Here is a 16,517-nt window from a genome sequence, read left to right on the forward strand (position 1 = left end):
ATTTCTTTATGTTGTCATCTGCTCCAGACACACTACTGCAAGTATTTACATTACGTAGTCTACAGTGCTACATGACGCTACATGCTAACATCATGGAATCTTGGTTGCTGAATTCTACCGGATTTCGGATCATATTTCTCCTGGAACATGTTTGTTTGTTTAGAAGCTTTTATTGGGAATTTTTCACCAAACTGGTACATGGAGGACTCAGAAACACTGACCAGTCAGAGCAGACTGGGCTTTAAGAGACATACACTAAAATGGAGCGTCTGAGACAGGAGGTGAATTCAGTTCAATCAGGAGAGACTCATTCTGAGTAAAAGAATATTTATTTACATGTGCACAAGTATGCGAAATGTGAACAGTCTTTGGAGATTAGACCCCATTGTGATGGCATATTTCAAGAGGGCTGGTGAAGCTGTAGTAAAAAAGGAAACCCCCCTGTGGAGTCTAGACACTAGTGGTGGTGGGTGTGGTGATGACATTAAGATGGTGCTAAGGATCTGGATCTGGACCTGAGCAATGGATATGATGACTGGATATGGATGAGGTGGAGGAGGGCGTGAAGATTCCACCTGAACTGACAGCAGCAGAGAAGAGGATAAAAATTAAAGTTTGAAAGCAGCAACATGATTGGCTGATAGAGAACACCCATAATCAGCATATTGGAAGAAGCCTGCTGACTGAAACACAGAGAGAGATTTGGGAATGAATAATGTAAAGAATGTCTTCCTGATTAAACTAATGCAGAGCTTTAAGTGTTCCCGCACAGGTAGTGTGTGTGGTTTTTTTTTTTTGTTTTGTTTTGTTTTACCATGAAAGCATGTAAACATGTTCCTTTAGAAACCTTAAATACAAGTATGAACATGAAAATGACCATAGTAGGTGCTCTTTAAAGAAATATAATAGAATATAAATCTGGGTTGGGTATTTTTTCAGAAGCTTGTGTCTGGCAGAGTAGAAATAAAAGACTTTCATGTGAAGCAAGCTACTTTTTATGGCGTGGTGGTGGGTTATGTTAAGAGCACTTACTCGTGTGATCAAAAGGAGCTGACAACATCACCTTAAGAATTTTACCCAAGGACTCATATTACCTCAAATAACTCAGAAGGCACTCAGGTTCATAATACTAAGAGGCATAACTCTTAAAAAATGACAAATCATAAAAAACAATACTTGTAAAAGGGGCCAGTCAGAGTATGGAGGAGCAAGGGGAACTAATTAAAGCTGAGGCTTAGCAGTGGAAGGGTGGGCCAATAAGAGAGGACGGCAGCCCAAATAAGAGTCTCCCCATGTCACGCAAACACACACAACAATGATTGTATGAGCTAAGCAGTCACTTGCTTTAGCTTAACATCCAGGTTATGGTAAAATAGTCAAAATAAACAAAATAAACTGTAGTAATAAACAGTAGGCCTATTATTTGTATAAAAGAAATCATCTGGAATTTGTAAATTAGGCACAAAAAACAAAATAACATACTCCTTTTCAAAAAATACCAATGAATGAAATAATCAGACACTTAAGTGTAAATCATAAACTAAGTAACACAGTCACTCTGTTTCTAGCAGCCCAGGATAAAAAGGGGTTAACTATAACGATTATGTCAGCACACCTAAATTCATAGAAAGTCCAAGAATAGTGTGCAACAACTATTGTTAAAGCCAGATGTAAGCAGAACCAGCATTGACATTGTGGCATGACCAAGATTTAGTGTAGTTTCTACCGCTACAGTACTGGTTGTTAGGCTGCGACGTCAATAGCAGGACCCTGGAGTAGAGTTTGGGACTGAGCATAGTACACAGTTTATGTGACACTGAAAGTAAACATCCCATGTCGTGCCTGAATAGAAGTAAACCTTTCTATTTCTGCCACTCCACCACCTCTGCACACATTTCTTCTTACTCTTATTGCCATGGCTCAGCTCTGATGCTTGTGCAAAGAAACATGATCTAAGTCCTGTTTTTTTTTTTTTTTTTGTTACGATCTTTGACATCATCCATCATTATAAAGTTCATTATCAAGATGTTTTCCTAGACTGTCATTAGTCTTGGCTAACATGAGGTGATTGATGTGGCCCGCCGCTGATGAAACTACTGCTTGATCCCTGTCATTAATCTAGATTTCATGTGGTGTCATCCTTCGCCCTCTTTCTTCTGCAATAGTGCTATGAGGAGCTCCACCGCCAGCTCCACAAAGCCAAGTTAGGTAAGTGGCAGTCAAAAGAAATGAAGACAAATAACATTTTAATATGTAAAACAGCTTTGCCACAGGTCCTCTCTGTGTAAGTCAGCATGAATCATCCTCTCTGTACTCTATAACTGTGTTCCAAAAGGAAACTGAAAGCATTGAGTTGGTACCTTTTTAGGAGTAGCAGTAGAGTAGAGTTTAGTAATGTCACTATGTCTCAACTGAGATGGATGTTTTTGCATTTGATTTGGCTGGTAATGAACTGTGAAGGTGTCTGCAAAAAAAAAAATCTATTGTTTAAAGCAGGGTTCTTGATCTACAATGCAAATTCCAAAGTTGACCAATTTTAAGCATAGCTCTAAGGAGATATTAATCACAGTCAGCTCCCAGGAGCATTAATTCTTGTCTCATTTTCCACCCATAAAGCACGTCAGAAAAGGAAGAAACAGTCTATGGTTGGAGATTAAATCTGCCACCCACTGGTTTTATGCATCTTTGAGAGAATAAACATCCTTGCTCAGGATAACTAGCCTCACTTGCAGTTTGTCATTTCCTACCTACACAATGAAATACTAATTCTGCTGCAGCAGGCCATCCATCTCACCAGGAATTTCTCTCATGCTGAGAAAATGCAATTTCCTGCACACGGCACTCTCCTCTTTACCAGTCGTCGACACAATTACATGTTCGTTATAAGGGCAAGTCACCATTAAACCCTGAGCATTCATTTACAACACAATGCTTCCTTTTTAGATGAACAAACTGATTCTAAAACTATGGGATCTCTGTCTTCTGCAGTACCACTATTTCATAGGGGTGGCCAGATGGGGCACTGAAAGTGTGTGGCACACCAAGACCAAAAGACGTTAACCGAGTTTCATGAATTAGATTATGCTGTAGTATGTAAGTATACAGGCTAGTTGAAAACTGACAAGATGGAGATTTAAGTAAATGGACCCACCTCTCTAGTCATCTGACCTCTCAAAGTGATTTTCACATTACAAGTCATATTCACCCATTCACACACTGGTGGCCGAGGATACCATACAAGGTGCCTCCTGCTACTTTGTTTTTAACACACTCACACACATATGGAACAGCCATCTGGAGCAATTTGGGGTTTATTATCTTGCTCAAGGATACTTTGACATGCCACAGCCACCCACAAAGTTAAGGAATTGCATACTGATATGCTTTGGTTTCTTATTTTACAGTTAATGTTACTAATTATCTGATTTGCATAAGTAATATCAGTACAGTTTAAAGCAGCTGTATGGAACTTTTTTACCATTAATAAAACTGTCCCTAGTTCATATCAACCCCCTTTGAAGATCCGCATATTTATTTGAACCCAACAGCGACAAAAAAGCCTTTCTCTATATGGCTATTTAGCGTAGCCTCGCTTGGGTCGGACACACAGCAGAAGTCAGCAATCCAGAATACGGCACCCGAGGTGGAAGTGATTCTGCTCGCCCGCAGCGGCCCACAGCGATTAAATCACAGAAGAAGAAGGAGCTGTGTTTAAATACTCCAACGATTTGGGAGTTATGCCCTTTCTCTATCATTTTCATATTGAGACAACATGATCGGTAACTTCAGTACAACATGAGGTGCATGGAGTGCTGCTGGGTGTAGAAAAAGTGTGCTTCTGGTGCTCTTCGGTGTGGGGATCAAAAAAGTGATAAAGAAAATTCAAAAAACCGAGGCACTCAGGGAGTAGAAAAATAAAAAGCCTTTATTAAGTCATGGCTTTGTTCTGATTAAAAATGTCAACATGTTTCGGCTGTGTGGGCCTTCATCAAGACAAAATGAACAAACATTTTGTCTTGATGTCTTCAACTCCAGGTGTTGGATGCTGAGCGGGCGAGAAGAGAGGCTGAATCCTCCGAGGCAGCAGAACAGCAAGGGGCCGAGGGAAGACGGAGGTCAGGGAAGGATTGGTGGTGTAGCTGCGGGGCTTGCCAACCTATGCCTAAGGAGGTGGAATCATTTTGCTGCACAGAATGGGACTCGGTGCTACCATCGTTGGGGAGATATATCATCAGGAGGAAAACCGCTGCAGAGAGTGCATCACAAGGAGTGAAAACTTTGCAGCAATCACTAATCCCGGCGTGACTGAAACTTTTTACATGTTCCTAAGATGAACTGGAAAAAATGCCCAGGCCTGCAGGGCAGCTTTCAGTCGAGTGAGTAATATCGCTTTATGATCGTCCGTGTCGTCTCTTTGTTTGCTTTTACCGAGTGACCTAGCGTACCTGTCCCAGAGCCAGCTGCAGCTGTTGCTCACCAGTGTATCCCTCTGCACAAGATGTACTGACCCCCTACAACTGCCATGCTAACCGTTGAGACCCAGCCACTGGATGTACATACACAATAAAGATATCCATCATGTTATCTCAATATGAAAATGATAGAGAAAGGGCATAACTCCCAAATTGTTGGAGTATTCTTTTCACATAATAATGCAGACTCAGCAGATGACTTCCGAACGTACACGGCTGCTTCTCATTGTTTCCAGTAGCACAACAACGGTTACTACATTACCCAGAATAACTTGTGGATCACACTACTACGGTAGCCTTAGTAGCTCAAAATACACAACAGATTAGATTAGATCAGAACAGAAGCACGACAGGAGAATTTACTGAGTAATTTTGCTGTTTCCACTAATTACTTGGACTAACCTGATGTTAGTTAATCCTCTCTCTCTCCAAAACAAATGCATGCGGTAATTGCCGGTTGCAGTCGAGATTTTACGACACCAGGCTGTGGGTGTCATACTGCTTCGACCAAAAGGGTGCTTTAATCAACGAAAACGAAAAGTTCCGCACAGCTGCTTTAAATTCAGTCCTCTTTTAATGTGTTATGTATTTATACCTGTTTGGCAATTCACTGTTCTTTAAATAGGCTGGTTGTCCTTTCTCTAAATAAGACCATTAAAAAGCTTTAATTTAAATTCAGCGTAAGCAATAAAACATTCACAGGGAACAAGCTTACTGAAGTTTAGGGTTTAGGTTTAGAATTCATATCTTACGATATAATGTCTGTGTGTCTGTCTGTGTCTCTGTTCCACGTTTTTCTCCTCACTGACTCGGTCAATCCATGTGAAATTTGGCACAGTGGTAGAGGGTCATGGGAGGATGCGAATGAAGCAATATTACATCAATTGGTCAAAGGGGGGCGCCATAGCAACCGATTGAAATTGCAAATTTTGAATGGGCATATCTCATGGCCCGTATGTCGTAGAGACATGAAACTTTGCACAGAGATGCCTCTCCTCATGAGGGATAAATTTGCCTCAAGAACCCATAACTTCCGGTTATATAGATTTTCCGCCATTTTGAATTTTTTGAAAAACACTTAAAATTGATCTCTTCCTAGGAAGTTTGACCGATCTGCATGAAACTGGGTGAACATAACCTAGGGACCAATATCTAACGTTCCCTCTTGGAAAAAGCTGAAAACTTACTAAAACTGAGCTTCTATAAGGCAATGAATATTGCCGAGGGCGTGGCTCATCACATAAAGGTGTATAACATCTCAAGGGTTTTACCGATCACCACGCAACTTTGTAGGCATATGACCACACATAATCTGAGGGGACCCCTCCATTGTTGACCTGATCAAACAAAATGGGAGCGCTAGAGAGCTAATTTCTTATCTAGGGTGGTGCTATAACAACAGAAAAATGCTTAAAAATGGCTAAAATGCGACCAATCGCTGTGGCTCTCCCTGTGGCCGAATGTTTTGGGGTTTTTTTTTCTAATATTTGCTATGATTAAGTCATGGTACGGTATGCTGTACATAATCACGGAAACTGTCAGTGTGTCATTCTGTCAGTCAGTCAGTCATTCTATCAGTCCGCCCCACTTTTAAGTCAATAGAACATATAAACACTTTAACTATCTACCTTTCAACATGCTACCTCAACTACTAATGTACAATTTTTGCCCACTAACTATCCCACTATTGGCAATGGTACTACCGTACTTTCAATAAAGCAATCGTACTATCAAATTCACAAAAACTCTGTCTGAATACATTGCTCTTCTTAATGGGTTCAGTTGACTGTTTAATCTGCTATTTCCTATGACCTGTATCCCAAACACACACCATGTGAAACTGTACGTGGGCAACTGTGCACTCAGTGGGTATGGACTAGTTTATTTAATATCTTGAAGCGAAAGGTCAAGGGATCCCTTTGAAAATGGCTATGCCAGTTGTTCCCTCACCAAAATTTAGTTTAACTTTGGAGTGTAATTTAGCCCCCTTCCTGACAGGCTAACCAATGGATGACACAGACCAATCAGCCAAAACATTAAAACCACGGACAGATTAAGTGAATACCATTGATCATTTTGTTACAATAAAATGTTCTCCTGGGAAACCTGGCACCTGGCACTGGAACCCATGTGGATGCCAACTGACCCACCCACCCAACCACCGTTGTGGACCAAGTAACATGTTACTGGGGCTACCCAATGGCAGCGGCCCCCCAAGCAGGACAATGCACCATGCAGCACTGCGAAAACTTCTCAGGAATGGCTTGAGGAACATAACAAAGAGATCAAGGTGTTGACCTGGCCTACTACAGGCCCCAAACTGATCAAGCATCTGTGGGACATGCTAGTACCTCACCTCACAACCAACACATCTCAAAGCATTCAGAGCGTGTCAGAGCAAAGTCCGATCCAAGGAGGCTCTTCTGTGGATCAGGGGCACCTCTTGTCTACTGACACATCCCACAGATCCACAATCAGATTGGGATCTGCGGTATTTGGAGGCCTTTTCGATGTCTTGAGCTCTTTGTCACAATCCTCAGCCATTGTAGTTTTTGCAGTATTGCATGGTGCATTGTGCTGCTGTGGGGCCACTGCTATCAGGGAATGCAGTTGCCATGAGGGAGGGGTTACTTAGTCTGTAACAGTGTTTGAGTAGGTGGAGCATGTCAGGTGGCATCCACATTAATGCCATATACTTGCACAGTACGGTCAGTTTAAACACAACGGTGTACAAGACCTGTCCAATCTGGAACATCTGCTTTCATCTATCTATTGAAGTACATATTAAAGTAAAAAAGATTTGAAGTAAAACTTTCTTGGCATCTCATACAGGCCTAAATTACTTAAATGTTTCATAAAGACTGTTTAAAACTGGAAAATGTGCTTGGCCAGTCTTTGGTATCCATCATATGAGAGGGAGCACAAAAGCTTTTTTTTTTTTTTCGTCTCACCATGATGGCAGCACTGCGGGAGACCAGCGGTAAGTTAGAAAAAAATGACACCAAGAAAAAAAGAGTTTTCTCTGTTCTCCTAAAGGCTATGTCTAGATTTACTTGTGACTTTTGAAACTAACTTTGTGGGCAAATGGCTGTTTGTCTCTATGGCCTAACTGAGAACCCTTACCCCAATGGCAGCGATGGGTGTTACATGTTACTAATTGAACAATTATTATTATTATGAGTATTATGTTGTTACATAAGTTCTTCAATTATCTGCATAATAGGCACATTGAAAAAAATCAAACGTGCCAACAACCGCAAAGCTGTCTAGTGCACCCATGGAGAGGTTCTTTAGCCTGGGCAGTCTCTTCTGACTCAGAGGAAGAACAGACAGGTCATTTGACATATGATTTAATGATCTTCTAATGAGGTATAACCACTTGTAGAACATTCTTAGGATTGAAAGGTCCTTCAAATTGGAGTCTGATGAATGCTATGGGGCGGCTGTGGCTCAGCAGGTGGAGCAGGCTCATGACAGGTCCACTAATTGGAAGATCAGTGGTTCAATCCCTGGCTCCTCCAATCCACATGCTGAAGCATCCTTAAGATAGATACAGAAGCCCAGATTGCTCCTATTGGTGTGTGAATGTGTAAAAATTAAACTGAGTAGTAGGTGGCACCTTGTATAGTAGCCTCGGCCACTAGTGTATGAATGTGTGTGTGAAAGCGTGAATGTGCCTCGTAATGTAAAAAGTGGTTTGAGTGGTTGAAAGACTAGAAAGGCGCTATACCAATGCAGGTCCATTTTCCATTTATGGATGAAGCACCTAGGAAATCATGTTGACATCTGAAAGAATATAAATTGCAGTACAGTGACAATAGTCATAGTACTGTGACAATAATAGCGGAACATCCTCAACTGCTCAACCACATGTAGTTTCACAGAATTAAGCACCATCTTCCTACCACATGGACAGCCATCCAACATACATCCAGTAAAAAGAGCTTGCTAATATGCACAAGGACACTGACAACAGTCATCAAATATTGGTCTGCTGTCTCCTCTGGGGCCTCTACCTGTGCTTTGTCAGCCCACCCCAACAATCCTTCTCATGAGCATGACAGTTTGTACCAGGCCACCCATTCTCAATATGGCTGCCAGCTTCCACCTGCTCCAAAGCCATGCATCCTCCCTCCACCGAGATCCACACCAGAACCTCAGCCATGGTTACAATCACCACAGCTTCCCTTCTTCCTTTCTGTCACCCCAACTCCTGATCCTTCGGACAACGCTCAGGCCTGGGCCCTGAGGCACACAGAGTTTAAACTCTTACTAGCACAACCCAGCGTGTCCTGCTGCCTCCTTGGTCTCTATACCAGCCCCCCCTACCATTATTTAACAGATAGCATAGGCTCCTGGTGTAGAACCCCCAAACAGCAGCAACTGGTGTCAAACTTCCTAATGTGCAACCACAATAAACATAGTTGAAGTGGATTCCTGGGTGCCTAATTGTGTCTGACTACACAGTCTTAGTGTTCATCTTAGCTCCAGGTAACCCCAAAACCATAATGGTAACAGAACTGAGAATATTTTACACCATTGCTTTAGAGAGAAAAACATCATTCAGTGCGTGATCGACTCAAGTGAGTTTAAGTGTGTTTGGCCTGTTAAATGCAGCTGACAGAACATTTGAATTATTTTTTCCTGTTATGTCAGTCATACTAAGGCTAGCCTCTTACATTATGTTATTTAGGCCTATTGGAATTATTTTGAGGCAATTAATATTTGTACTATGCACTGTTCAGTGGCCCAACCTCTTTTACATGTTGAAATAGTTTTAGTTTGAGGCAGTTAGCCTGCTACAATGTGAGTAAGTCTAAAATCCAAAGTTGTCTTTTATTCCCACTTTGTTTATGTGTAGTAGCACCAGTTAAATGTTTTACACAAATCTGTGATCTATGGATTGAAATGAAGAGTATCTACATAAAATTATTACAAAGGTGATGAAGCAGAGGCATCTAAACATTCAGAAACACAACCACAGCTAATGGCAGTCCACTAACTGGTCCTAAGCAGGTGAAATCAGTTAACATACCTGCTCCTGTAGAGGACTGGGTGGCGATAATGGCTTCCAGTATTCTTTGTTGAGATGGGGTAACAAAAAAAAAAAACAAAAAAAAAACCGAGTCCCGAATGGTGGACTGAGGTGTTAATAACTTGCCAGAATTTACAGCTAAAGTTAAGAGAAGGGATTAAAAAGACACTCAGACGGTGCACTTCAATTATATTTTATCTGCTATTTCATAGAGGTGGCCAAACGGTAGCTTAGTAAGCACAACTTGAAGGATTATAGTCTTTTCTTACAGCATTTTGGAAAGGAGAATGATGTTCAAATAATGGTGACCTAGTTAAGAATAATATATCTAAGAGAATATTCAAATACACAGTGAGATATTAGCGGGACTCCAGGCCATTCTGGCTTTTTAAATGGACTATATCTAATGGACTTATCAAAATAATACAGAGAAATTTCTATCAAAAGTAATTTCCTTCACACAGTGCTGAACTGCACATTTACTAAGAGCATACACAGCTGGCATCCTGCTCTCTTTGACATCCCTGCTAAATGAAGGCAGTTGTGTAAAATGGAGGCCCAAATTAGGAGCCACTAACTGAATATCTAAAAAGGTTTGCTAATGGAAATAAAAAGGAAAGAAAGAGATAAATAAGTGATCTTAGTTGACTCATTACTGAACGGACTCAGAAGATAATCCACCAAGCCCCCCCACTTCCCCAACACTCTCAGTGGAGCAAGGTCAAACTGCATTTAACTGTTTGAATAAGGATCACACTATATATCAATTCATCTAGTCCAAGAGGAAGTGCAATATTATTTTGTCTCTGTGTGCTCTGCCGCTTCAGCTCAGAGGTTATTGTTCTATGGATGATAGCAAGCTCCACAGCAAATTTAATAGGATTTCTGCAGAGCAGCCACTACATGGGGACATTTCGGATTTGCTTGTTGTCACATGTTCAATAAAAACAAAAGAATAAATAAATAATTAAGGAAGAAAAAAGTGAGATATCAGAAATGAACAACCCAAGCGGACCTCCAAAGTTATTTGATTATGAGAGGAAAACAAAGATTATCCAGCATGAAGACAGCAGGTGTCACTTTTGTGTGCCCTTCACCTTGTTGTCGTGGAAACTGGAATTAGTCTGTTATCTGGAGGTGCAACTATTTCCTTTGGGTCAGAACAGAAATGAGAAGTGTCATGGTTGCACATCTGTTTGTGTCTGATTTTCTATGTAGATGAAAAGTATGGATCTGCACTTCTGGTGCAATGACTGCAAAAAGTACATATCTTTCATAGAAGATTGTAGGGGAAATACCTTTTAGAGAATGTTTGCACTCATAATAAAATTTTGGGGCACCATCCTCCTAATGAGGGAAGTGACTTATCAAATTAATAACTCCGTAAGCCGCTTATTAATTCGTCAGCACGCTTATCAATAATGAATCAATCTCAATATCTGGGTTATGAATTCTCCATACAGTGATCTCAGCTCCTGTCCAAAAGATCTATACACTGACAACGACTTGGCGATAAATGAAGATTTATTTAAGCTAAATATGTAACAACTGAATAAATGAATAGCAAATGATAATTATATGAAATAACACAAAATCAACAGTATCTATATAGATGGATTGAAATGAGAGGTAACACTCATGTGAGTTATTTAGTTTGGTGATAGCGAAAGAGTATGTGACTATAGATAAATTGGGAACGCAGGGATGCGCAAAATCATTGATCTAATGAACGACTTCGACTTCACTCTTCACCACACAGCGGCTTCCTCGAGTTATGCAAATTCTTTGCCTACTTTCTTAGCAGCGGGGATCAGGCGAATTTCCTCTTGGGGCCTCGGACTGTTGCTTTGCAGCTCCCAGATTTTCCAGCAGCATGAAACCGCCTGGCACACAGCAGTGGAGTGGTTGAGTCTGCAATGTCCTGCAGGTGGCCCCCCAACGTTGTTGTCCTTGCGCTGCAGAAAGTCTTTGGGTTTGGCACAAGAATCATTGTGATGAGTGGCTGGCAGCCGCTGGTTATGATGAATCAGGGGTGAAGAGGCCGGTCAACAGGAGCTTGCCTACTTTGTTATAATTACCTTCTTATAATAATGGTGAAAACCATATCATTGGCCGTTCGATATTGTTGTCAAAGTTATTATTGATGCGCACAAATGTTGAAAACACTGGGGATAAAAGAAAATGGGATAAGCAAAATTTAAAAGTTTAAAATAACTTTGATCATGAGCACAAAAGAGTTACGCAGGAACCGAGTATAAGAGCGTAAGTTTTCAAAACATAAGATACGGCAAAAGCAAGTAAATAAAATAAAATGAAAAAACAAAAGAGCGTACGCAAAACATAAAAACAAATACTAAAAAAAAGAGGATCAACAAGAGCAAGAATACAAGAGAACAAGAGCACCAGAACCGTCAAACTCGGTTCTTAACATCCAATTAACATTACAACAATTATTATACCACTTATATAAGCAGGGTACTCATATGAACTGCTTCAAATACACACACTCTAGACTAACCTATAGTTGCAATACATAATGAAAAAAAACAAGATGAATAAGCACATATTCATGCAAACAAGTTGATTAGCAAACCCCAAACTATATCTTAATTCTAAATATAATGTGGAATTCCTTATGGGAACTCTTTTTAACTCCGCCACAAGATGGCAGTATGGCTCCATGTTAAATGAGGGATTAAAAGAAATTGAATTTGCAATTTATTAATCTTTTGTTTTACAGGATTAAAGGAAAATATTCCAATAACAAACATGGATTATGCACATGTACAAGTTTAGAACATAGGAAAGCAAATAAAAAGGAAACAAATGTATAATTTCACTCCCAGAGACATACTAAGTCTCTGTTACAACTGACATACCTAATTTAGGACAAACAACATCTGTTCAGTCTCTTCTTCACCCCTTGTCAATGGGATGGAGTGATTCCCGGGGTGGTGCGAGGGTACATCATGGGACATCTTAGAGAGCGTTGTCTCAACATCCTGAGTGGACTGTTAATCAAGGCACGCTGCCCGGGGACCCTTTACAAGTTAATGACCTAAAGAGGCTTGAAGTACCTCAGGTGAACTCTTTACCCCCTTTTGGCACCCAGATGTTGATCGTTGATCGTCTATTTACTTGTAGTCCAGAATCTGGAAAGTTCAGGAAGGCTGTATGTTCCTACAAGATGAAGACACATAAAATTCTATAGGTTTTTTACATTGTCTGTGGGACACAAGGGCACAGGAACTGACACACCCTTAAGATATGACATGTTATATAGCACACATACTGTACATAGGTATAAGGATAGAAAATATGGAAGATTAAATTAACATCAGTGATTGAGATCAAGGAAGGCATATGTAGCCTGTTCTAATTCCGAAATCGTCAAATACTGCCACTTTGTCAGTGATTTTGGCATCTGACACAGAAGCCAAAAGCCACCTTGAGGCTAGAAGGCCTCACTTTGAAAAATGGCCGCACCGAACCTTTCGCTGAGCCTATCATAAGCCACTGGTCAGCCAGACAGTAGCTGCTGCTGCAGTATGGTACCTTGATGTGCGGTGTCAGTTCATAACACAGCTGGATGACACCTGTTGCGGTGATATGATATGACGCTGGACGGCATCACTTTGAAGAGCTGCCTGTAACAATGCAATATAAGGAGCTGGAAAATGCCCATAGGATGGGTGGAAGTTGTGGTGGATTGGTCTGACAAACCCTGGACTTTCCCCCAAGGGCCCGGTGTTCACTTACCACATGATTGTAGAACCAACCCATGATCTTTTTTTAGAACCTAACCACATACTTCTGTTGCTTAAACTTAACCTTGTGCTTTTGTTGGCATTGGCTGCAGTGTCTGGAACGTCAACGACAGACGCAGAAGGATACCTTGCACATAATTTTTAGGCATAAAAGCCCACTGGCAAAGTGGTGACGTGACAACTTGGGATAAGAACGTGTTGGCATATCAGGATTTTTGCAAGTATTAACTCCAGCGTGTAAATTATGCAATGACAATCAGAGGGTCAGCATTTCTCAAATGCATAAAGGGAACCGATGCAGTATAGTACAGGTGCACTCTTCAGTAAACTGAGACCTTACAATCCATACAGTATCTTGCTTGTTTTGATGTTAGAGGAAAATTGTGATTTGTGATATTGGGCTTTGTAAATAAAATTGAATTGAATTGAATGACCTGCATACTCACCAGGCATGTCACCCATCCAAGAGGAGTAGGCCAACATTCTACCAGCCATGACCAACAACCTGATCAACTCTATGTGAAGAAGATGTGTCGCACCACATGAGGCAAATGATAGTCAAACCAGATACTGACTGATTCTTTGGGGTATCTGTGACCAAGAATGCATTTCTGTCGCACCAGTCATGTGAAAGGCCTGTGTAAAACTCACATTGGTCCTGTCTTTGTTCTGCCAGGAATGGTTTGGGGGGGGGAGAGGGGAGTCACAGGCCTGCAGGGCAGAGTTATATAGCCTTGGGGGATCGGCCTAGTCAGGAGTGGCATGATGATACAGGAGAGGTGGATACTTGTGATTTAACAACAAAAGACAACTTATGGCAGTAGAACTATAAGTCCAAAATGCATGTAGAAGGCTTCAATTGAGAGATAACATGTTCTAGTTTCTGAAAATGTGCTTGTTTGGCATGTGGCTAAAACACAACCTAAACTACGTCAGTTCAATTATGGCTCAAGAGGTTTTTTATGAATCATATTTGAATTGCAATTACTAGGACATGCTTCATGCCAGACAATACAGACCCCCTTCTCTACCTTCTACATCTTCTCAACCACACCTGTTAAAAATTTCAGACTTCTAAGTCCTAACCTTATAGGAGCTGTGGTTTCTTGTTTGGAGTGTCCCTGGTGTCCCCGAATGTATTCACTATGTTACACTGAAAACATACTAGGGAACACACTGAAGCCTTTTGATGACTGTAAAAGTTTTCACCATACTAAACAGGGGATCAAAGTCCTTCCCACAAGCAGGTGCTTTAAAATTTGTGACACGTTGATTTAAATGGGGTTCCATGCATCTACCAATGCAATACACCGTTCAAAAGGGAATCCCATTAGCTACAGTTGAGAGTGACTGACTTTTTTTTTTACCATAACACATGCTATACTCCAGTGGCTGTCCTGTGTCCATTATACACAGAAAAGCTTCAAGACATTTCTACTTTGTAGACAGCAAGTTTACCAAAACAAGCTTGTCCAACAACATTGTGCATGAAGAAGAGAAACTGTTGTTTTGTTGGTGTAACAGTGGTCTTAGTTTAATGAGCTAAGTTTGCATACAGTGAGCAATGGACTTCACCACAAAATTCACAACTTGGATTAATTTTTATGAAAATACTCTCCGATTCCTTTAAACGGTGGACCCTAACAGACTAAAGTTATATGTTTCATCATGAAATTGAGAATTTATATGCAAGTATACGATGTACATCTCCGTCCTTTTCTGGCTGTTTACAGTATACCCACCTATCAGCCAAAAAGCCATTAGAATACCTGTGAGAGTCAGGCCAGCTGTTAGGAGATATTAGCCTGCCGTTGCCAGACCCAATTCACAAAACGCGAATGGGTCTGGACACGGAGTGTACATTTCCTCTATTCCTGAGGGGCGGTATCAACAGCCGTCACTCAAAGTGCCTCTTCACGCAATTGGAAAGACGGAAAACCAATCAGAGTAAACGAAACGTGTGACGTAGGCTAGCACAACGCCACTGTAAATGGACCAGCAAGCTGCAGCGGAGATGAGCTGTGATGATGTCTGGGAAAGAGTGTTGCCATCTTTGCAGATTTCCTCCTCACTGTGGACTCAGAGTTGCATGGCTGTGATTCCCAGCTTGGTCGCTTCCCTGACCTGCTCCTTCATGAGAGCAACTAGCGGAGAAACAACAATAGCCACTGGGTTTTCACTGAGTCCCATCTTTTTCCCGATCAACGGAGCCAGTTGGTAAATTAAACTTTTACCAAACCCTGTAGGCAGGACGGCAAACACAGCAATTTTTTCAATAAAAGCTTTCAGTGCAGCCGTTTGTTCTGCTCTTAAAGAAAATGTACATTCCAGTTCGTTCAACACATTTACCATAGCAGTTTTACAATCAGTAGCCATGTTGGTTGTTTACGAAATGCATTCACTCCGGTCCTTGTCCCTCCTATTCTGATGACGTGATTTCAAATAACCTGCCCCAAAGTAATAAATGGTATTGATTGGCCCGGTAAGCTTTAACTGATTCCAGAATGCGCTTTAATGATTGCATGGCCAGGCTGATCTGCAGCGCGAAATAGAATATGAGCTCGCGAGATCAGGATGGTTTCACCAGGCTAAGGAAATATAGGCTGGGGGACAGCATTTTCAAAAGTGGGCCCCTTATCCACATCCATCAACTTACTTTGCATATCACAATGCAAAATTTTATACTTTATGCAATATAATCCAAGTAATCATATTTCCCCACGTATTTTGTACTTTAGACCTTATTTTCTTATTTTGAAAAGCAGAGGTAGTCACGTGTGTCCTGCGTTGAAAAAATGTCCCTCCAGTGAATGATTAGAGAAAAGTAAAATCAACATGGATTTAAGAAATTACTGCAAGGTATTTAATCATAAGATAAAATGATGAGTGAGCATATCATTTTTTCTTCTTGTATTCATTCAATCTTGAGGGCTACTTTAATCAAATATTGCACAAATTGTGTGCAGAACTGAAACAGTATTAAGAGTATATGTCTGTCAATGGCTATTCCAGTCATACCAAATTTATGTAATTCCAAGACTGATCAGGGACCCCAGGATGCAGAATTATTTAAATACACTACTATGAAAAATGGCAATGTTCATTTTCCCTCGCCAAGATTTAGCATAACGTTTTAGCATTATTTGGTCCCCTTTTCGACATGATAGCATAACACGGTTGGCACCAATGGATGCCTTAGATCCTCCAGTTTAATATGATAACTGTGTCTTCTTCTTTCGGCTG

The sequence above is a fragment of the Epinephelus fuscoguttatus genome, linkage group LG1 (genome assembly GCF_011397635.1).
Source record: "Epinephelus fuscoguttatus linkage group LG1, E.fuscoguttatus.final_Chr_v1".
NCBI classification, from domain to species: Eukaryota; Metazoa; Chordata; class Actinopteri; order Perciformes; family Serranidae; genus Epinephelus; species Epinephelus fuscoguttatus.